Here is a 24,506-nt window from a genome sequence, read left to right as displayed (position 1 = left end):
AAAGTTTCACGAAGCTTTAAATAAGTAAGGTGAAAAGGCAGACAAGGTGCGATAAAAGGCTAACATCATCAACTACAAAGCTTCACAGATCATTACAAAGAAAATTGCAAAGTTTTAAACCTAGATTTTCTACTTATCCTCTATAGCAAAGTCAAGAGCGCATCTATGGAACCCTGAAATTAAGCATGCAAAACAAAACAGGAAATAATTGAAAACTTACTCACTGTTCAACGTCTGAGTTTAGTCCAAACGAAGTTGCACGGATACATTGGGTGGAAATCTCACGATAGACTTAAAGCAAAAACTTCTTTTTTCCTCTGAGCTTGCTTAATAGAGAAGTTGGTAAAAGTGATTTGTTGAAGGATGTATAGCCCTATTTATAAGCAGAAAAATGAAAAAGGGTAATCATTTCGAACGCCTTAGACGCCTCGGTTCCCCCCAAAAGCAAATATCGGGAATCAAATATAATCAAGTGTAACCGTCAAAATGTGGTGAGAGAAAACCGGGTTTCAAAGCGTTAATTACGTCAGAGCATTAATTAGCCAAAAACTGAAGAGACGCCTGGTCATCCTCACATCGAATCGTGAACAGACGCGCCTGACACGTGTCACCCATCCAAACGCAAGGACTGCTCGAATGAAGTCTACACTGAACTTCAGAAGTCCCGTACAGACTTGGGGGGCAAATGTTATCCCAATTTTCGCATTCTGACGTGGCGTCACACGATGGTGACACGTGGAATCAACTCTATGTACCTGCTCACAAGAGATACGCCGAACAAGGCACCGCATATATTTACACGGACGAAGCCTCTTTAATCGGCCAGCCATCAAACTGAGCAGCACGCCAACACTTAGCAAATTTAGCTTTCGCATCGTGAGTCACCAAAGAAATCCCTATAACTTTGGTATGAGATCATAGAGATATGGCAAGTTGTCAGAATCCCATAATTAGTGTATTCTGTATTTAATCTGCAATCTTCCCATTTATATCAATTGTAACCATAAGGGAAATACTTCCCTCCCAAGCTTATAGCCCTTTAAATAGTGATTCATACTCACTGGGCAAAGGGTCGAAAAACTTATCTAAGTATTCATATTCAGAGATACTATTGTAAGAACTCTGAGAAAAGGGATTATTTTCCTTGTTCTTAAGTCAATACAAACTAGGAGGATTAGGCTATTACTGAATTGCTCGGGGCTGAACCTCTATAAAATTCTCGTGTCTTTATTTGCTTTACTATATTGCATACACATTATACTATTTGTCGCTTACAAATTAGACTCACTGTTGTTAGGTAAAAGTGAGGTCAACAATAATATAATTCCTCAATAATCCACATTTAACTAGTTAGGGTTTGCTAATCCATTTTCTTAATCTTAGGGTATTACAATTACCCCCTCCTTATAGAAATTTTGTCCCGAAATTTACCTGAACAACTCTAGATATTTCTGTTGCATATCCGTCTCAAGTTCCCAGGTTGCCTCTTCCACTTTACTGTTCTTCCATAATACCTTCACCTGTGCAGTTGTCTTGTTTCTCAAGACTTTCTCTCTTCTATCAAGTACTTGCACCGGTTGTTCCTCATATGATAAATCTGACTGTAGTTCCAAGGCTTCATAACTCAAGATATGGGACGAATCTGAGACATACTTCTGAAGCATCGAAACATGGAACACATCATGTACAGCTGCTAGTGCTGGGGGCTTAGACAATTTGTATGCTACTTGCCCTATCCTCTGAAGGATTTCAAAAGGTCCAATGAACCTTGGGCTAAGCTTCCCTTTCTTACCAAAGCATTTGATGCCTTTCATAGGCGATACCCAGAGAAATACCATATCTCCAATCTAAAAATCAATGTCCCGTTGCTTCGGATCAATATAACTCTTTTGTCTGCTTTGAGCCGCGACCATTCACGCTCTAATTTTATCAACTGCCTCACTTGTTCTCTGAACAACCTCGGGGCCTAGCAGCTTTCTTTCACCTACTTCATCCCAGTGAATATGTGATCTACACTTTCTTCCATATAAAAGTTCATAGGGGCCATCCCAATTGTTGCCTGATAGCTGTTGTTGTATGAGAACTCGATTAGGGTAAGGTACTTTACCCATGATCCTTCAAAGTCAAGCACACATGCCCGAAGCATGTCTTCTAAGATCTGAATAGTCCTCTCAGATGATCCATCCGTTTGAGGATGAAATGTTGTGCTGAATTTCAACTAAGTACCCGTAGCTCGATGTAGACTCTCCTAGAATCTTGATGTGAATTTCGGATCTCTTTCTGAAACAATGGACTTTGGGACTCCAAGAAGACGAACAATTTCTCTAACATATAACTCAGCATACTGATCAATGGAGAAGTTCATCCGAACAGGTAAAAAGTGCACTAATTTTGTAAACCTTTCAACTATGACCCACATAGAGTCATATTGTCCCGTGATCCTAGGCAATCCAACCACAAAGTCCATGGCAATATCTTCCCATTTCCACTCCGGGATATTCAGTGGCTACAGTAACCCTGCAGACCTCTGATATTCAGCCTTCAGTTGCTGATAAATAAGACACTTAGCAACATACTCAGCAATATCATTCTTCATGCCTGGCCACTAGAACATGGCCTTAAGGCCTTGATACATTTTTGTTGACCCAGAACTTAATAAGGATTTGTATGAGACTCATTCATGATCTCTCTTTTAATGTCACCGTACATAGGCACACAAACATGATTCATAAATTGTAGCATTCCCATATCATCCACTGTAAAGTCACTTATCTTCCCAGCCGAAACCCTATCTCGGGTTTTCACTAATTTTGGATCTTACAACTGTGCTTCATTGATTCGCTCCAAAAGAGTAGATTGCAGGGTAATATTAGCCAATTTCCCCACAACAAACTCAATTCCAGCTCGGGTCATTTCATGTGCTAACTGTTGGGAGATTTGCTTCACTGTTATTTATCAGACTCTAACCTTTTCTACTCAGGGCATCGGCAACAACGTTTGCCTTCCCAGGGTGATAATGGATTTCACAATTATAATCATTCACCAACTCTAGCCAACGTCTCTGTCTCATGTTTAGGTCTCTCTGGGTGAAGAAGTATTTCAAACTTTTATGAACAGTGTATATCTCACATTTCACGCCATATAAGTAATGCTGCCAAATCTTTAGTGCAAATACTAGTGCTGCGAGTTCTAAGTCGTGAGTAGGATACCTTTGCTCGTACTCCTTTAACTATCGAGAAGCATAGGCTATTACCTTTCCAGCTTGCATATGAACACAGCCCAGACCCTGTCTCAAGGCATCATAATAAACACCAAACTTTTACTTATCTGACGGAAGAGTGAACACTGGAGCAGTAATGAAGCGCTGCTTTAACTGTAGAAAACTTTTCTCACACCGATCAGTCCAAACAAATTTTAGGTTCTTTCGGGTCAGCTCCGTTAAGGGTACTACAATCTTTGAGATACCCTCATTGAACTGACGATAATACCCAGCTAAACCTAAAAAGCTTGAAACTTTAGTAGCTGATTTTGGTGTTTGCCAATCCCAAACAGGTTCAATCTTGGTCGGATCAACCATGATCCCATCTTTTCTACTATGTGCCCTAAGAAAGAGACACGAGATAACCAGAGTTCACACTTTTTGAACTTAGTGTACAGCTTGTGATCTCTTAACCGTTGCAATATTGATCTGAGATGCAACTCATATTCCTCTTCTGATTCAGAATAAACCAAGATGTCATCAATAGACACAATTACACACCTATCCAGGTAATCTTTGAACACTTGATTCATAAGATACATGAATACCGCCAATGCATTAGTGAGTCCAAAAGACATCACAAGAAATTCATAATGTCCATAACGAGTACGGAATGCAGTTTTCGGGATATCTTCCTCTCGAATTCTCAGTTGATGATAGCCTGAGCGAAGATCGATCTTGGAGAAGATTGTCTTCCCCTTCAGTTGATCAAAAAGATCATCAATTTGAGGTAAAGGATATTTGTTCTTGATGGTAAGCTTGTTCAACTCCCGGTAATCAATACACATTCGCAGTGACTCGTCTTTCTTCTTTACAAACTGTTGACCTCGGTTTTAGCCAACGACAATGAGTCTTAATTGTAAGCGATAAGTGATATAATATAGGTGTAATATAGTAAAAAAAATAATGGAGACAGAGTTTTTAAAGAGGTTTGGCCTCGAGCAGTTCGGTAATAGCCTACTCCCCTTGATTTGTATTGACTTAAGAACGAAGAATGCAGTGATTATTCTCTTAAAGCTTTTACAATGGTATCTCTGAGAATACTCTCTTAGATTATTCTTTGGACCCTTTGCCCAATGAGAATAGATAACTATTTATGGGGCTATAAGCTTGAGGGATAGTTTCCCTTCTGTTTACAATGTTTATAATTGGTAAGATTATACATTAAATACATAATACATGATGAAGGGATTTGGACAGCTTGCCATATCTCTGTCATATGATCCCAGAGTTATAGGGTTGCTTCTGTGATTCACGATGCAAGTGTTGAAATTTTTAAGTGTTGGCATCTTGTTTGGCCTGTCCACTGCTCAGCTAGGAAAGCTTCCTCCACGCAGATATGTGTGGTGTTCTGTTCGGCATATCTCTTTCGAGCAGATATGTGAAGTCAATTCCACGTGTCACCACCATGCGATGCCACGTTAGAGTGCCCAAATTGGGATAACATTTTCCCCCCAAGTCTGTACGGGACTTCTAAAGTTGCGTGTAGACTGCATCCGAGCTGCCTTTGGATTTGAATGGGTGACACGTGTTAGGCACGTCTATTCGTGATTTGATGTGAGGTTGACCAGGCATCTCTTCGATTTTTGGCTAATTAATGCTCTACTTAATTAGTGCCTCGAAACCCGGTTTTCTCCTCACGCTTTGACTGTTACACTTGATTAGTTTTGATTTCCCAATATTTGCTTTGTGGGAGGAAATCGAAGCGTTTGAGGAATTTCGAAATGATTACCCCTTTTCACCGAAGTGCCTATAAATAAGGCTAGCATTTCCTTATACTTTACTTTTACTGATTTCTCTACTAAACAAACTCAGAGCAAAAAAGGATTTTTACTTCAAGTCTGTCATGAGATTCCCACAAAAGGTATCCGAACAACTTCGTCTGTACTTCATGTAGGCTTCAAGCAGTGAGTAAGTTTTTAATCTCCTCCTCTTTTAACTCTGCAAGTTTAATTTCAGGGTTTCCATTGTAGAAAACCCATGCATTCTTGACTTGTTGTAGAAGATAGATAAAAAATCTAGGTTCGAAGCTTTGTGGTTGTCTCTGTAATAGTCCGTACGGCTTCATAGTTTATGGCATTTGCCTTTAATCTCACATTGTTTGTCTTTCACCTCGTTCATTCTATGCTTCGTGAAATTTAACCCTAAACCCAAAAATTTTAAACTTCTGGGGTTTGACTTGATTGTTGTACATTTTTCATCCTTTTAATCTGTTGAGTAATCCTGGTCGCCATATTTTCCTATTTATTGTTCAATATCCCAGCCAACCCCTCATCTCGTGGTTGTCTTTTGTTGATGAACCCTGGTGAGTTTTGGGGGAGGCGAACACCGAATTGTGCAGGACTTGCTTCAACTTCTATACGAGGGATCAGCCTAGTCTTCACGCCAGCCCGTCCTCTTCGAGTGACGAACTTTCTAACTCGAGCTTTGAAGATTGGGAGGTGAGTAGTGATCGTTCTTCTACCCCAAAACCCGTAGTGCAGCACCATTATTACTCTGAGCAGATCGCTGGAGAGGGGTACAACTGCTTCATTTGGGAAGTGAAAAAAGGTTGGAGGCACTATCTTCCGTCCAACTGGACATACATCGTTCGGCCAGGTGTTGTTGATACTCTTCCTGTTGGTCGTCTAAGTTAGGGTAACTTTGGCATCCCAATTGATGTCCCTACTGTTAAGGTTGCACGCCATACACATATATATATCCGTCCAGGAGGAGGATGATGCGCCCCACAAAGCCGACAATGTGGAAGGTCAATGCATCTGATCCTCATGTGGCCCAGCTCGCCACATTGCCAAGTCCCGAACAAGATCTGCCTGCCATGGAGGAGGGAGATCATGAGGGGGACATTGAAGTCCAGGAGATTGAGGAGCAGGACGACGTCTGTCCTGCCAGCCCTTCCGAGGCTGAGGAGGAAGGAGTGGCTGGGCCTCCAAACTTTGGAGGGTATAATGAGGTCAAGAAGTCGGTGTCTACGGAGGGTGAAGTCTTGGTCGAAGGGGTGGGCTACGTCACTGCGGAGCTTATTGAAACAGTTCCTCACAAGAGGCAAGGTGCCTTAGGTGCCATATGGGTGAGCCCTCCTCCGTCCAAAATAAGTGAGGCACGCATGAAGGCCTTGGATAAGGCTGGATATTTGGGCAGACTAGAGTGTTACATTCCTTCCCCGAATCACCGGGCAACGAACCCGTAGAAAGGGATGTGTGCTTGGTCGGGTGCTCACACTATGCAAGGGGCAATGGTGCCTTTGCACCCGTACTTCAAGAGGGTGGCAGACTATTTCTGCCTTTGTCCGACCCAGTTCACTCCCAAGGGCATTAAGTACCTGTCTGCCCTCTTTGTCCCCTACAACATTCAAGGATGGGGTGTGTCGTCTCCACACGAGGTCAATTGGTTCTTTGACTTGAAGTCTACCCCCAAGTAAAGCAAGTCCGGTTTTTGGTTCCACCGGTTTTTGTTCCACCGGTGTTTGGTAGGTCGGTTTGAACAGTTTTTTCGGTTCTCTAGATTTTATGCTCAGCCCTATCATACTCTAATGTCCTAACAAATAGGCACACTACCCAAGGTGATTAAGAAACCCTAATCTCCTAAATAGGATTACTAGAAACATAAGCTCGGGCAAAATTAGAGTTTCAAAAGTTCATCACTGGTAGACCCCAACCCGCTTGGTCTAGTGTGACCCGAACATCTACATACATCGCCCAACTCTCGCACTCATGGTTGATCAGAGACAGATTTACCCTTTCTTGCACAGTAGAGCAACCGTGAGCCAAGCCCAGCAAGACAGTATAAAATATAAATAATCATAATTATCACATCACATAAACATCAATCCCATTTAACATTTGTCTGTATGACACAGACCCGCGTGGTACGCTTACACGCCTATTTATGTCTATGTGGCATAGACCTACGTGTTACGCTCACACGTCTAAATACAAAAGGCCTTAGAACAGTTCATATCTATTTTATTCATCGAGTCCAGCCTGATTATGCCTTAAATACATAACCCTAAATCTCAATATACACTTATATATAACATGGCATGGCACATTCACATTAATAATGACTAGGGTAAAAACCCTAGACCATTAACCGCTCATGTTAGGGTGATAACCCTAGTCTTGGTTCCCAAATACTCACATATATCATTTTTAATATAAGCCCCACCACGCATACTCTATGTACTAACTACTATTTTACCTAATGTCCCGCAAACGTGGAGATTCCAAATCCTCGGGTGCTCCTGACCAAGTGTCGGTAATCTTAGTCACAATTTTTGGGATTCACAAGTAAAGGGTTAATCCCTAAATCCAATTTCACATAATATAAAATTGGCATTCAAAATATAGATAAACATATGAAGCTCGAAATGAGCTTTCGAACGATATGAAGAACGTCCCAAACGGAGTCCCGAGTCAAAAGTTATGAACAAAACAAGTTCAACATGCAGTCTGTCCACGCAAGCAAGCCGCAGCACCCAAAAGCTGGGCTGCGACGCATGGGTTCAGAACTCAGAGACTCCATTCCAACAGCTCGAAAAATGCATCAAAACTCACCCAAACTCACCCCAAACATGCATATATCTCAAAATCATTTCCCACACAATATAATTAACATAACAGAGAGCTAATACACACATTTAAAGCTCAAAATCAAAGCTCACATGCATCAAAATAAGATTTAAACAATATACAATATAGGCTCAAAACTTGAGCAAAATATCAACAAATTCAAGCTCAAACTTACTACGGGTCAGGTCAAAGCCTCAGGTCTAGATTCGGATCTCGGTCTTGGATCCCGATCTTATTCTAGTTTGGGTCCTGGGTCTCGGGCTGAGTCCTAATTTTGGGTTTGGGTTCGGGTTCGGGGTTGTGTCCCTATAGTCAGGTCCTAGGTTCTGGGTTGAAGGTCAGGTCATGAGTCTCGAGTTTGGGGTCGAGTTTTGGTTCTCGGTCCCGGTTTTGGGCCCCAGTTTTGGGTCCAAGTCCCCCATCTAGGTCTGGATCCTTGGTCCATGTTTGCGTCCAGGTTCGGGTTTGGGGGCTAGGTCCCCCATCTAGGTCACGGTTCAGTTTTCAAGTCCTTGGTTCGAGTCTCAGGTCCCGGGTCCCGATCCCAGTCTGGGATCCCAGTCCAAATCCGAGTTCTACTCCCAGTGCAGGTTCAAGGCTCGGTCCTTGTCTGGGTTTGGGTCCCAATCCTAAGCTCAGTCCAATCCGAGTCCTAAGTTTGAGTTTGAGTCTTGGGTTCGTGTCTGAGTTCTAGTAAGAGTCTAGCTCTACGTTTCGGTCTGGGTCTGGGTTTGGGTTTCGATCCGGGTATGGGTCCAGGTCTTTGTCTAGGTCTGGGTCTGGGTCAGTGTTTGAGTCTGAATTCTAGTACGCGTATGGATTCTAGTGCAGGTCACGGGTCATGGGTCTTGGGCTCCAGGCTCTGGGTCGCAGGTCCTGGCGCAAGGCTGGGTCCGGGTATCGATCCCAGTCTGGGTCTGAGTCCGTGTACGGTTCCGCGTCTAGATTTGGTTCTTGGTCCAGGTCCAATTCCTATTCCAAGTACCTGATTCCAATTCTTGTTCCGATTTTGGGTCCCAGGCCCGAGTCTGGGTTTTGGTCCTGGTATGGAAATTATTCTAGTTTTGGGTCTTGGGCAAGTTTTTGAGCTCTATCTCTAAGAGCAAGAGTGAGGGGAGGACGGTGAGATGTTGGAATCGGCTGAAACCGAGTTCGGGTGATGCTCAGATCCTTCACCATGAAGTACTCATCAACAAAACGCCCTATTTTGCTGATGGCCTTCATCCGTGCCGCTCAACCACTTGAAGCCTTGCTGAGAGAAGTAGAAGTACCCCGACCAGCCTTTCTTGGGGGTAGACTTTAGGTCGAAGAACCAGGCGACCTCATGGGGGCAAGGAGCATCCTATCCTTGGGAAGCGTAGAGGACGAAGAGAGCGGACAAATACTTAATGCCCTTTGGAGTAATTTGGGCTGGACAGAGACCAACGAAGTCTGTCACATCCCTGAAGTACTTGTGCAAGGGCATCAGCACCCCTTGCTTGCCGTGAGCCCCCGACCAGGCGCACATTCCCTTATCAGGATTTGTGGCACGATTGTCGTGGGCTGGAATATAGCAGTCCAGCTCGCTCAGGTACCCGTCTTGGTCAAGAGTTCGAAGGTGTGCCTCCGAAATCTTGGACGGGGGACTTACCCACCTGGCACCCAAGGCACCCTGCCTCTTGTGAGGAACTGCCTCAGTAAGCTCCTCACTAATGTAGTCCATGCCCTCAACCAGGTTGTCTCCGTCAACATCGACTGGCTGCCCAGCCTCGTTGTACTCCCCAAAGTTAGGGGGTTCAACCTCTTCCTCTCCCTCCGCCTCCGAAGGACTGCCCGGACGCACCTCGTCCAGCTCCTTAACCTCCTGGACCTCAGCGTCCCCCTCACGGTCCTCCTCTATCAGGACGGCCGAATCCTGTTCCGCGTCGGGCAAAGTGGCAAGCCGAGCCACTTGATTATCAGAAGCATCGACCAGATGCGTGGTTTTCTTTGTACGAGCCATCATCCTATGGCTAGGTACACGATCAGAAGAGTTTCCTTCGCTAGAAGGAGGACTAGCACGAAGATGAGGATGAACCTCGTGCAGAAGTTGAAGAATATCCTAGTCGATCTGATGCCCGAGTTCCCAAGACTCACCTGGGTTCATCTACAAAAGACAATACACAAGATGAGTGTTGGACAGAGTATCAAACGAGAAACAAGCAACTATGCCGACCAGGAGTACTCAACAGATTAAAGAACGACTATGTCTAAAGAAAAAACTCAAGAAGTCAGAAAGTTTTCTTGAGTTAGGGAAAAAAAGTTCATGAAGCTTAGAATAAGCAAGATGGACGACAGACACAATGCGGTTCAAAAACAAGCTCTACGACTGTAAGCTAACATGAAGACATGGTAAAGAAGAGTCGCAGAAGTTTCTAACCCTAGGGTTTCCTAAGCATTCTTTCTACACCATAGTTGCATTCAAAGTGTAAACATGCAAAGAAAAGCATAAAGGGAACAGAAACTTACTCAAAGATTCAAATGTCTGAGTTCAAGCAAGCCAGCAATCGTCTGAAGGCACTTCGACAACTTTGAAGCCAGAAAACTCTCTTTTTGCTCTGGAGTTTACTTAACAACGAAGGGTGATAAAATGGGTTATGTGCCAGTACTATGGGTATTGATAGGCAAAGGGGTAACTGTATCAAAAAGAACCTCGGAGGCCTCGGCTTCCCGCCTCAAAAGCGAATATGGGAAATAAAAAGTAATCGAGTGCAACCGTCAGCCGTGGAGAGACAAAATCTGATTTCAAAATATTAATTGTCAAAGCATTAATTAGCTGAAAACTGAAGGGACGCCCAATCAGCTTCACATCGAGTCTCGAACGGTCATGCTCGACACGTGTCCCCATTACAAGGCAGAGCCAGCTCAGAATAAGTCTACACACAACCTCAGAGGTCCCGTACAGACTTGTTAGGCAAATGTTATCCCAAAGTTTGCACTCTGACGTGGCATCACAAGAATGGTGACACGTGGAGTCCACTTGGAGTATCTGCTTGGAATGATAGACCGAGCAGGACGCCTCGCTGGCACATTCAGAATGAGATATTCAACAAGCCATGCAGGGCAATCAACACTTAGCGAATTTAGCTTTCACACCATGATGTCATCAGCGCCATCCCTACAACTCAGGGATTAACTTACGTGGATATGGCATACACACAATCCCACTATCAGTGTATTCAGCCTCGATCCCACGGTCCTTGCATTCAACATTGATCACACAATTTTTCTGTTTACGTGCATTGTAACGAGAGAGGAAACTCTTCCTCCTCAAGTTTCCCAGCCTTATAAATATTGAGGAATGTTCACTGGGCAAAGGACCGAGAAATGATAAGTCGATACGCAGCTAAGCTAAGGCTATACTAATATCTAAGAATTATATATTCAGAGATACTGTTGTAAGAGCTATAAGAAAATGAATCTTCTTCCTTGTTCTTAAGTCAATACAAATAACGAGGATTAGGCTATTACTGAACTGCTCGGGGCTGAACCTCCATAAAATTCCTGTGTCTTATTATCGCTTTCATATATATTCTCATTATGACATATCGTTTATCGCTTATAAAAAAGACTCATTGTCGTTGGCTGAAAGCGAAGTCAACATGATGGATGGCTAGTTTGATCACATGGGTAAGTTTAGAACCTTATTTCTTAGTGGGAAATATTTTAGACAAAATAAAATATCGGGATTAAGCGGGGTTATGGAATTTGACCATTTTACCCCTAGCTTTAGAATTATCCTAATTTTAAGTCAAAGGGCAATTTAGTCACTTTGTAAAGTGGGGGTTGAGGTGGCTGCCTAGTCTTGTGACACCTAGCAAAATAAGTTTCAGCCAAGGTTTAAATGAATAAACCTTTATTTCATTTAGAAAGAAAAACAAAAAATAAGCTAAAAATCAAAAGATTGAAGGAAACCTCTCTTCCCTTCCTCTCTCTCTTCGAACAAGCCAAAGCAAACGGAATTGGTTGCTGATTATTAGTGCTTTCAGCAAGGAATTCAAGGGGAAATCAAGCCAAGGTAAGCCCTAGCATCTCTTTACCTTACTTCTTGAATTTAAGTTTAGGTTGAGTTTATGATTTTAGGGATTAGGAGCTGTTAGGGATTAACTTTTGTGTAATTCGAATTATAGGGTTCATTTGAGTTGGTATTAGCTTTTTGTAGCTGGTTTTGATGGTTGGATTAGGTTTTTTGCAAGTTTGAGCTTTCAGTTCAATGGTTTGATCTCTAATGGCATAATTTGTTTCATTGAGTTATTCTGTGAATTACTGGCTGGAATATGTTGTTTATGCATTGATTAGGTACTCTGGAAATTTTGGTGGCATTTGGTGGAAAATTGAGCAAAGAATGAAATGTTTGGGGTGGAGTGGTGCAAACCGGTTAGTCCGTTTTACCAGACCCCTAAAATCGGCTAGCAGGATCCCCAAACACTTCATTTTCCCAATTTTCGTCCATTTTAGTGTCGTGGTTGGGTGTTTCCCTAATTCTAGAGTTTGAGTAACCTCTAGGGAGTATAACAAAACCTAGGGTTATGGATTTGGGTTTCCCGGGATTAGGGTTTTGATCGTATAACTTACCCAGTTTCATAATGTAATTAGGACATCCACCTAGCATGAGACTTTCCGTTCAGGTCGGCCAGCACACTTGAATCTGGAAAGAAGGTAAGAACTGTATATAATGTATGATATCAATATCTAAGTGTATGTATACGTTATGTGTATATGCATGCTTAAAGTGTTAGTTGCACTACCAACACTTGTACACTTAAAGTATAAAGTGTATTGGTATAGTGAATGTTAGTTGAGAGTACATTGCAGTTATACCAGCACAAGTACGGGAAGTACTGGGTGTGTGTGGTATATCACTCAGTGGTACTCAGGGTATGAAACAAACCCTACCAACACTTGTAGAGTGAGGTACGTAGTGTATGTGGTATAGTGGCTAGATACCCTTGTATGAAACGTTCTTACTCATCTGTTGAGCCTTGTAAATAGGTGTATGGGTGCCTAAATACAAGTCGAATATTATATGATATGTTATATGCTTTTCTTACTGAGTCTGTCGACTCACAGTTCTGCTTCCCTGTGTAGGTAAAGGAAAGGCAAAAGCTAAAGTGGAGTGAACCTGAGCTTGGATGAGGTTGTACTGTCGAAGTAGCGCGACCTGGATTGTTCGGTCTCAAGACATCTGGACTTGTACTTTGTAGTCGCTGTGTGACATGAATATTATCTATTTTGAAGTATTATGTTAAAAAGTTTGAAAACAGGATCGCGGAACTTGTAAATTGTTTTGTATATTATAAATTTATCTAAATAATATAAAAGTTTTAATTTGACATGTTGTTCAAGAAAATTCTTTACTTAGCAAAGACAGCTCTATAATTGAAAAAGCACTGTAGCGTGCCTTAACATTAGGGCGCTACAAATTTTGGTATCAGAGCCGCTAGGTTTGTCTACTGAAGCTTGCTAAGACATTTACAATCTTCATTAGAGAAAGCTCGGTTCACGGTTCAGTAAGCCCGTACTTGTTTAGTATTTTAAATGATTATTAATGTATGATAGGAAGCATATTAGATTATAATTATTTATTTTTAGTGTGCTGCCTTTAAGTCCATAAGAGCGGTATTAAGTTTTATGATCGCTGACTCACCTGCCTGGCTTATGGGTTCGCAGGCTAAGTCCTATAAAATGGACGCCCAGCAAAATACAAGAAGTTAGGGTAACATGGTTGAGACCGAAGGCGGTCAGGGAAATCAAAATCCCTAGAATCCCTGTGGAAGCGGCCGTGGTCGTGGTAGAGCTCAAGGTGGTCGTCCTGTAAATCCACCACAAGCTCCTCCAGATTGGGAGTAGAGGTTTGCATAAATGCAAGATCGAATCCGCAAGCAGGATGAAGAAATTCGGAAGTTAAGGCAGCAGGGTCCTCCTGCCGTGCTCCTCAGCAAGTTGCTCAGGCCGTTGCAGTTCCAGAGGTGCCAGCAGAACAACCTGTTGCTGGCAACCGTATGGAGCCATTGTACGTAAGGTTCCGTAAGCAGGCCTCCGTGTTTCTGGGAGGTCCCAATGTGATGAAGGCTGAGCAGTGGCTCAAGTGATTGAACGAATTCTAAATTTTATGCGAGTGGTTGGTAGTGATCGGGTCACCTGCGCCACTTTCCAGTTCCAGGAAGATGCTCTCGTGTGGTGGGAGTTGATAATCCTCACTCGGGACGTCACAGTTATGACCTGGGAAGATTTTAGGGAGTTGTTTAACTCCAAATATGATAATGAAGTTGTCCGCAGTGCTAAGCGGAAAGAGTTCATTGAGTTGGTGCAAACCGAGGGGATGTCGGTTATTGAGTATACTACAAAGTTTGACCATCTGGCCAAGCTTGCCGTGGGTATCGTGCCAACTAACTTTAGCAAGAAAGAGAAGTATTTGGCCAATATGAATGTGAAGATTAGGCATTATCTAGTGATCACTACCAATGAAGCAACCACATATGCTGAAATGGTTGAGAAAGCCCTACGGGCTGAGGGTGTTGTGAAATTCCTTTAGGAGCCCCAAGTGACCCCAGATGTTGGTGGAACCCCCACTTTTCCTACTCCTGTTTATGGTAGGGATGGTGGTGACTCCTCCACTGATCAGAAAAGGAAGGTTACCTCGACATCTGGTGGTTCAGGGCAAAGCAAGCGGTTCCGTGGGAACCAAGGTAGTGTCCATGTTGCAAGAAACATCATCCAGGAGAGTGTAACTGGAAGACATGCTTTCTGTCTGGCATGGTGGGGCATTTTAAGAAAGATTGCCCTCAGGCAAAGAAGGAAGAACCGAAAGCAGAGGTAAAACCTGTTCCTGCTCGGGTGTTTGCTATCACCCAAGCTGATGTTGCAGCCAGTCCTTCTGTCATGACAGGTCAGCTTCCCGTCAAAAACGCCTTATTTATAGTATTATTTGATTCGGGAGCTACACGCTCATATGTGGCTAAGCAAATAATTGATCTTTTGGGTAGGCCTTGTGCTATCCTAGAAAGAGGGTTTGGAACCCTAATGCCTAGAGAGGAGTTGGTTATCTCTAAATTAGGTCGATGCCAGTTAGGATCGAGGATAGGGAGTTGAGTGCTGACCTTATAGAATTGGAATTAACTGAGTTTGACATCATACTTGGGATGGATTTTCTGTCCAAGTTTTCGGCCAGTATAGACTATAAGCGGAAAATAGTGACTTTTCAGTTGTTTATGGTTGATCAGTTCAGGGGTCTCAGATCCCGGTTATTTCTGTATTAAGGGCTAGGGATCTACTACACAGTGGATGTGTAGGAAACTCCAGCAAACCTGAAACATTTTGGCCTGAGGGAGTCAGGGTGGTTAAAGAATTTCTCGACGTGTTTCTCGAGGAGTTCCTGGGATTACCGCCGCAATGAGAAATTGACTTTGTGATTGATCTAGCACCTGGAGCCGAACCTGTTTGTAAAGCTCCATATAGAATGGCTCCAGCAGAACTCAAGGAGCTTAAGTTACAACTTCACGGGATGCTTGATATTGGGTTTACCCAACCTAGTGTATCACCCTGGGGAGCTCTAGTTCTGTTTGTGAAAAGAAAGATGGTTCCCTCAGAATGTGTATTGATTATCGGGAGCTAAACAAGTTGACAATTAAGAACAAGTACCCGTTACCCAGAACCAATGATTTGTTCGATCAACTTCAGGGAAAGACAGTGTTTTCGAAGATTGATCTACGATCTAGTTATCATCAACTCAGAATCCGGGAAGAGGACATACCAAAGACTGCTTTTCGAATCAGATATGGGCACTACGAGTTTCTGGTAATGTCATTTAAATTGACTAATACTCCTGCAACCTTAATGGATCTCATGAATAGGGTATTCAAGGATTTACTCGATAACTGCGTTATAGTGTTTATCGATGACATCCTTGTATACTCTCAATGAGAAAGAAGCATGAGCATCATCTTCGAATGGTATTGCAGTGACTTAGAGATCATAAGTTGTATGTAAAGTTTAAAAAATACAAATTCTAGTTGTCTGAGGTATCTTTTCTCGGGCATATTGTTGGGAAGAATGGGATTATGGTTGATCCAAGTAAGATTGAGTCAGTGAAGAATTGGCCGAGGCCAAAATATTCGGAACAAGACCATTGCTTTGGTAAAAGTTCTTTGGAGGAACAGTATGGTGGAAGAAGCCACCTGGGAGTTAGAGTTTGATATGAGGACTCAGCATCCAGAGCCATTCAGGATAGATTTCGAGGACGAAATCCTTTTAACAGGGGGATAATTGTAATGACCGCTTTAGTAATTGGGATTAGTAAAGGCAATTAGCACTAATTTCTGTTATTTTTATAATTATTTATGAATTTTATTATTTTTGGACCCCAATATTAGAAATGGGTACTAGAGTTCTAATTTCTCAATTCTGGAGAATTTATTAAACTCTAGGGTTATTATTTGACTTATATGTGAAATACATTATTTTTGTAATTTTTGCTCAGCGACAACGGAAAATGCGATGGATGGCTAGTTTGATCACATGGGTAAGTTTAAAACCTTATTTCTTAGTGGGAAATATTTTAGAGAAAATAAAATATCGGGATTAAGAGGGGTTATGGAATTTGAGCATTTTACCCCTAGCTTTAGAATTACCCTAATTTTAACTCAAAGGGAAATTTAGTCATTTTGTAAAGTGGGGGTTGAGGTGGCTGCCTAGTCTTGTGACACCTAGCAAAATAATTTTTAGCAAAGGTTTAATTGAATAATCCTTTATTTCATTTAGAAAGAAAAAGAAAAAATCTAAAAATCAAAAGATTGAAGGAAACCTCTCTTCCCTTCCTCTCTCTCTTCGAACAAGCCAAAGCAAAGGGAATTGGTTGCTGATTATTAGTGCTTTCAGCAAGGAATTCAAGGGGAAATCAAGCCAAGGTAAGCCCTAGCATCTCTTTACCTTAGTTCTTGAATTTAAGTTTAGGTTGAGTTTATGATTTTAGGGATTAGGAGCTGTTAGGGATTAACTTTTGTGTAATTCGAATTATAGGGTTCATTTGAGTTGGTATTAGCTTTTTGTAGCTTGTTTTGATGGTTGGATTAGGTTTTGTGCAAGTTTGAGCTTTGAGTTCAAAGCTTTGATCTCTAATGGCATAATTTGTTTCATTGAGTTATTCTGTGAATTACAGGCTGGAATATGTTGTTTATGCATTGATTAGGTACTCTGGAAAGTTTAGTGGCATTTGGTGCAAAATTGAGAAATGAATGAAATGTTTGTGGTGGGCTAGTGCAAACTGGCTAGTCCGTTTTACCAGACCCCTGGCAGGATCCCCAAACACTTTATTTTCTCAATTTTTTGTCCATTTCAATGCGGTGGTTGGGTATTTCCCTAATTCCATAGTTTGAGTACCCTCTACGGAGTATAACAAAACCTAGGGTTATGGATTCGGGTTTCCCTGGATTAGGGTTTTGATCGTGTAACTTACCCAGTTTCATAATGTTATTAGGGCATCCATCTAGCTTGAGACTTTCCGTTCAGGTCGGCCAGCACACTTGAATCTGGAAAGAAGGTCAGAACTGCATATAATGTATGATATCAATATCTGAGTGTATGTATACGTTATGTGTATATGCATGCTTAAAGTGTTAGTTGCACTACCAACACTTGTACATTTAAAGTATAGAGTGTATTGGTATAGTGAATGTTAGTTGAGAGTACATTGCAGTGATACCAGCATAAGTACGGGAAGTACTGGGTGTGTGTGGTATATCACTCAGTGGTACTTAGGATATGAAACAAACCCTACCAACACTCGTACAGTGAGGTACGTAGTGTATGTGGTATAGTGGCTATACCCTAGTATGAAACGTTCTTACTCATCTGTTGAGCCTTGTAAATAGGTGTATGGGTGCCTAAATACAAGTCGAATATTATATGATATGTTATATGCTTTTCTTACAGAGTCTATCAAGTCACAGTTCTGCTTCCATGTGTCGGTAAAGGAAAGGCGAGAGCTAAACAGGAGTGAACCTGAGCTTGGATGAGGTTGTACATGTCGAAGCAGCGCGACCTAGAGTTTTTGGTCTTGGGACATCTCGAGTTGTATTTTGTAGTCGTTGTTCGACATGAATATTATGTATTTTGAAGTATTATGTTAAAAAGTTTGAAAACGGGATCCCGGAACTTGTAAATGGTTTGGTATATTATAAAGTTTATTAAATAATATAAAAGTTTTAATTTGACACGTTTCTCAAGCAAAATTCTTTGATTAGCAAAGACATCACCTTAATTGAAAAAGCATTGTAGCGTGCCTTAGCATTTACACCCAAACTCGGACCCAGACCCTGACCAAGACCAAGACTCGTAACCAAGATCTATGTCCGTGTTCGAGTCTGGGTTTGAGTCTAGGAATTGGAATCTGACTAGGACCCAAACCCATACTCGGACCAGGACGCGGACCCGAATCAAAACTCGGATCGAGACTCGGGACATGAAAACAAAACTAGACACGGACTTGGACCCAGACTCGAACGTAGGACCTAGACTGGGATTGAAGACTCAGACCTAGACCCTGGTGCTAGACCTTGATTCGGGACCCAAACTCAAAATAAGAACCAGAATTGGGATCCAGGAATGGGATTGGAACCCAAGACTCGACCCCGGTCTCGGTCCCAAACTCAGACTAGAACCCGAACCCGTACCCGAACCCGAACCCGAACCCGTACCAGACCAGGACTCGAACGTAGACCAACACCCGAACGTTAAATCGTACCCTGTGACCCAAAATTTGGACTAGAACTTGAAGCGGACCCTTAAACACTAAACCCTAAACATTAAACCCTAAATCGTAAGTTCTATACACGTACCCCAAAACCCTAAGCCCTAAACCCTAAACCCTCAATCCCTAAACACTAAACCCAAAATCCTAAACCCTAAACACTAACATGGACACGAGCCCAGACCCATACCCATACGGAGATCGAAACCCAAGACCTAGACCCGGACCCTGATCCAGACCCAAACGTAGACCCAAACCTAGGACCTGAACCCGGACCCAAACCCAAACCAAAAACTGGTCCGCGTCCTAGACCTTGACTAGGACCCAAATCGGAACCCTAACTTAGACTCGAACGGGGACTTGGACTCAAATTGGCACCTGGAGCAAGACTCAAACATTAACCAGTCTTGGGACCTAGACTTGGACCCAAACTCGGGATCCAAACCCAAACCTAAACTTCGACCTAGACCTGGACCTAGGATTCGGATCTATCGAACCCAGATCTGGACCCAGACCGAGATAAGAACATGATTTCAGAACGAACTAGGACTTGAACCCCGACTAGGTCCTACACTCGGACTGGGACCTAGCACTCGGACCAGGATGGGGAACCTTGACCCGAGACATGGGCATCAGAACTAGGACCGAGACCCAGGACCCGACCACAGACCGAGAGCCTGACCTAGGACCCTGATCAAGACTTCGGACCCAAAGCGGAACTAGACTGGGACTCGATACCGTGATCCAAATCAGGACACGTGGCTTGGACCTGTCTTGTAGTCAGTGTTTTGATGTTGGACCCATACCTGGACACAAACCCAGACCCGGACTCGGACTCACACCCGTACCCAAGATCTGGGTCTAAGTCCGAGTATGGGTTAGAGTTTGGGAATTGGAATTTGACTAGGACCTAGACCTAGACCCTGACTGGGACGCGAACCCGAATCAAAACTCGGATTGGGACTCAGGACACGAAATCGAACCCAAACACAAACATGGACCCATACCCGGACCCAAGACTAGGACCAGGATTGGAGACTCAGACCTGGACCCAGGACCCAAACCTAGATTCGGGACCCAAATTAAAAATTAGAACCAGAATTGTGATCCAGGAATGGAACTGGGACCCAAGACACGACCCCGGTCTCGGTCCCAAACCCAGACCCGAACAAGCATACAGACTGGAACCTAGGATATGAATCAGAACGAGACCGGGACCAAAGATTGGGATCCGATTGTTGACCCACGACCCGAGGCTTGGACATAACCCGCAGTCGGTCTCTAGATCTTTGAATCGTACCAAGACCGGAACTTGGAACGATTTCCAGACCAGGACCCAATCCCATACTCGAACCCTCGACCCAAAATCGGTACAAGAACTGGAATCAAGAACCTGGAACATGAATTGGACCTGGACCCAAAACTGGATCTAGACTAAGAACCGAACACGGACCTAGACCCAGACCCAGATCAGGATCGATACCCGGACCCAGACCCGTACCTAGACCCGGACTTGCGCCAGGACCTACGACCTAGAAAATTTAACTCAGGATCGGTGACCCGAGACCTATACTAGAACCCAAACCCATACAAAAACCCGGACCAAGACCCAGACCCAAACCAAGACCCAAACCCAGACTCGTACCAGAACTCGAACTCGAACCAGGGACTCGGACTCAGACCGAGATCAGGACTTGGACCCAAACCTAGACTAGGATTGAGACCGGAACCTTGATTGGGACTAGAACCCGGACTGGGACAGAGACTGGGACCCAAGATCGGGACCAGGACCCTGGACCCGATACTCGGACCTAGGACCTGAGAATCGAACCGTGACCCAGACCTAGACATGGCCAAGACCCAAGAGAAGGACCAGTACCGAACATGGACCGAGACCTGCACTCGGACTGGGACCCTAACCCACACCGGGACCTAGGACCCTGACCTGAATCGAGGACCGGGACCAATGACTCAGGACCCAAGACCCGAACCTATACCCAAACTTGGACCAGAGACCCGAACCAAGACCCAAGGCATGATCTAGAACTAGACCAGGATCTAGATTTGGACCCGGGACCCAGGACCCAAGACTTGAGGCTTGGGCCCTTACCATAGTCGGTGTTTAAATTTGGGAATTGGACTTGGACCCGGACCCAGACCCGGACAAAAAACCAAACCTGTATAAGAACTTTAACTTGACTCAATATGTGGTTGGTGTTTTGATTTGGGACCAAGACATGGACTTAAATCCAAACACGGACCTAGACATAGATAAGGACTCGGACCCAAACCCAAACCCGAACCCAAACCCGAACCTTAAATCGTACCTACCCTGTGACCCAAAATTTGAACCGGAATTGGAAGCGAACCCTTAAACCCTAAACCCTAAATATTAAACTCTTTACACTTACCCCTAAACCCTAAGCCCTAAACCCTAAACCCTAAATCCCTAAACACTAAACCCAAAACCCTAAACCCTAACTTGGACACGAGCCGAGACCCATACCCATACCGAGATCGGAACCCAAGACCCAGACCCGGACCCTGATCCAGACCCAAACCCAGACCCAAACTCAGGACCTGAACTCGGACCCAAACCTAAACAAAAAACTGGTCTGGGACCTAGACCTTGATTGGGACCGAGATCAGAACCCTGACCTAGACTCGAACAGGGACTTGGACTTAGACTGGGACCTGGACCAAGACTCAAACATTAACCAGTATTGGGACCTAGACTCGGACCCAAACTCGAGATCCAAACCCAAACCTGAACTTGGACATAGACCGGGACCTAAGATTCGTATCTATCGGACACAGATCTTGACCCAGACCGAGATAAGAACACGAACTCAGACTCGAACTAGGACTTGAACCCCGACTAGGTCCTAGACTGAGACTGGGACCTAGGACTCGGACCTGGATGGGGAACCTAGACCCAGGACATGGGCATCAGAACTGGGACCGAGACCCAGGACCCGACCACGGACCCAGACCTTGACCTAGGACCCAGATCGGGACTTGGGACCCAAAGTGGAACTAGACTGGGACCCGATACCGTGATCCAGATCTAGACACATCGCTTGGACATAACCCGTAGTCAGTGTTTGGATGTTCAACCCATACCCGGACACTAACCCAAACCCTAACCCAGACCTAGACCCGTAACCCTGACCTGGGTCCGAGTCCGAGTCTGGGTTTGAGTTCGGGAATTTGAATTTGACTATGAGCTACACCTAGACCCTGACCAGGACCCAAATCAAAACTCAAATTGGGACTTGGGACAGGAACTTCAACCCAAACATGGACATGGACCCATACCCTGACCCAGGACTAGGATCGGGATTGGAGACTCAGACCTGGTCCTAGGACCCAGACCTAGATTCGGGACCCAAACTCAAAATTAGAACTAGAATTGTGATCCTGGAATGGGACTGGGATCCAAGACACGACCCCGGTCTCGGTCCCAAACACAGACCCGGACAAGGATACAGACTGGAACTTAAGATTTGAATCGTAACGAGACTGGGACCAAAGATTGGGATCCGAATCTTGACCCAAGACTCGGGGCTTGGATTTAACCCGTAGTCGGTGTCTAGATCTTGGAATCGTACCAAGACCTGAACCTGGAACCATTTCCTGACCAGGACCTAATCCCAGACTCGGACCCTAGACCCGAAATCGGTACAAGAACTGGAATCAAGACCCTGGAACATGAATTGTACCTGGACCCAATACCAGATCTAGACACAAAACCGAACACGGACCTTGACCCAGACCAGGATCGATACTCTGACCCAGACCCAAACCTAGACCCAGACTTGCGCAAGGACCTACGACCCAAAACCTTAAACCCAGGATCTCTGACCAGGGACCTAGACTAGAACCCAGACCCGTACCCAAACCCGGACCCAGACCCAGACCCAAACCAAGACCCGAACCCAGACACAGACTTAAACTCAGACCCTGACCAAGATCTAGACCAAGACCTGGACCCAGACCAAGATCCAGACCCAGACCCAGACTCGTACCAGAACTAGGACCGAGACCTGAACCTTGATTGGGACTAGCACCCGGACTGGGACCGAGACCGTGACCCAGGATCGGGACAGGGACCCTGGACTCGATACTCGGACCATGGACCTGAGAACCGAACCGTGAGCTAGACAAGGACATGGCCAAGACCCAAGAGAAGGACCAGTACCGAACACGAACCGAGACCTACACTCGGACTGGGACCGTAACCCAGACCAGGACCTAGGACCCTAACCTGAATCGGGGACCAGGACCAATGACTCAGGACCCAAGACCGAAACCTATACCCAAACCTAGACCTGAGAACAGAACCAAGACCCAAGACATGAGCTTGAACTGGACCAGGATCTAGATTTTGACCCGGGACCCATGACCCAAGACTCGAGGCTTGGGCCCAACCCATAGTCGGTGTTTAAATTTGGGATTTAGACATGGACCCAAACCCAAACCAGGACAAAAAACCGAACCCGTATAAGAACTTGAACTTGACTCGACATGTGGTTCGTCTTTGGATTTGGGACCAAGACTTGGACTTGAATTCAAACACATACCTGGACCCAGACCCAGACCCGAACCTTAAATCGTACCCTGTGACCCGAAATTGGAACCGAAACTTGAAGCGAACCCTTGAACCCTAAATCCTAAACTCTTTACAGTTACCCCTTATCCCTAAGCCCTAAAATCCTAAAACCTAAATCTCTAAACACTAAACCCTAACCTGCACACGGGCCCAAACCCATACCCATACTGAGATCGGAACCCAGGACCCAAACCTGGACCCGGATCTAGACCCAAACCTAAACCCAAACTCAAGACTTGATCCCAGACCGAAACCCAAAGCAGAACCTGGTCCGAGACCTAGACCTTGATTGGGACCCGGATTGGTTACCCGACTCGGACCCAAACCGGGATGTGGACTTAGACAAGGATCCAGACCTAGACTCAAACCTGAACACGTACTGGGACCTAGACTCGGGTTCTCGGATCCAGACCTGAACTTGGAGCTAGATCGGGACCTAGGATCCAAGCCTATATGGTGGACCTGGGCCCTAAAACCGATCCTAAAACTGGGCCCCAAAACCGGACCGAGACCCAAAACTTGACCACAAACTCGAGACATGGGACCCAACCTTGGAATGGAACTCAGGACCTGACTACCGAGACACAGCCTCGAACCCAGACCCAAACCCAAATAAAGGACTTGGCCCAAGACCCAGGACCAGAACTGGAACAAGACCGAGATCTGAATCTGGACCTCGGGCTTCGACCTGACCCGTAGTCTGTGTTTGAATCTAGGACCCAGAGCACGACCTTGACCCAGACTGGGATCTAGACACGATCCCGAACCCAGAATTGGAATTGGACCAGGTATGGGACTAGAACCCAAACCTGGGACAGTAGCAGAACCCAAACCTAAACCCAAACTCAGACCAGAACCCATACTGGGACTTGGACTCGGTCCAGGACCTTTGACTTGGGACCTAAACCAAGACCGGGACCTGGACCCAGACCCAGACCCGGACCCAGACCCAGACCCTGACCCAAACCCAAAAACTAGGGTCGCACCTAGGACCTAACAACCAGACTCGGACCAACACTGGCAGTGGGACCCAAACTCGGACCTAAACCCAAACTAGGATCTAGACTCATACCTGGACTTGAGACTTGAACCCGAACTGAAACACGTAGTTTGCCCCTGACTGGGACCTAGGACATAAACATAGATAGGGGACCCAGACTCGGGAATCGGGCCCACAAACCGGGACCAAAACTTTGGCCTCAGAACTTCGATCGAGATCTGGGACCTATCCCAAGACCCAAACCTGGACCTTGGACCCACCTCAGGGCCTACGATCTGGGACTCGATGCTTGGACCCGA

This window comes from Cannabis sativa, unplaced genomic scaffold (assembly GCF_029168945.1).
Source record: "Cannabis sativa cultivar Pink pepper isolate KNU-18-1 unplaced genomic scaffold, ASM2916894v1 Contig7, whole genome shotgun sequence".
Classification (NCBI taxonomy): domain Eukaryota; kingdom Viridiplantae; phylum Streptophyta; class Magnoliopsida; order Rosales; family Cannabaceae; genus Cannabis; species Cannabis sativa.
The sequence above is the reverse complement of the archived record's forward strand: the minus strand, read 5'-3'. Positions refer to the sequence as shown.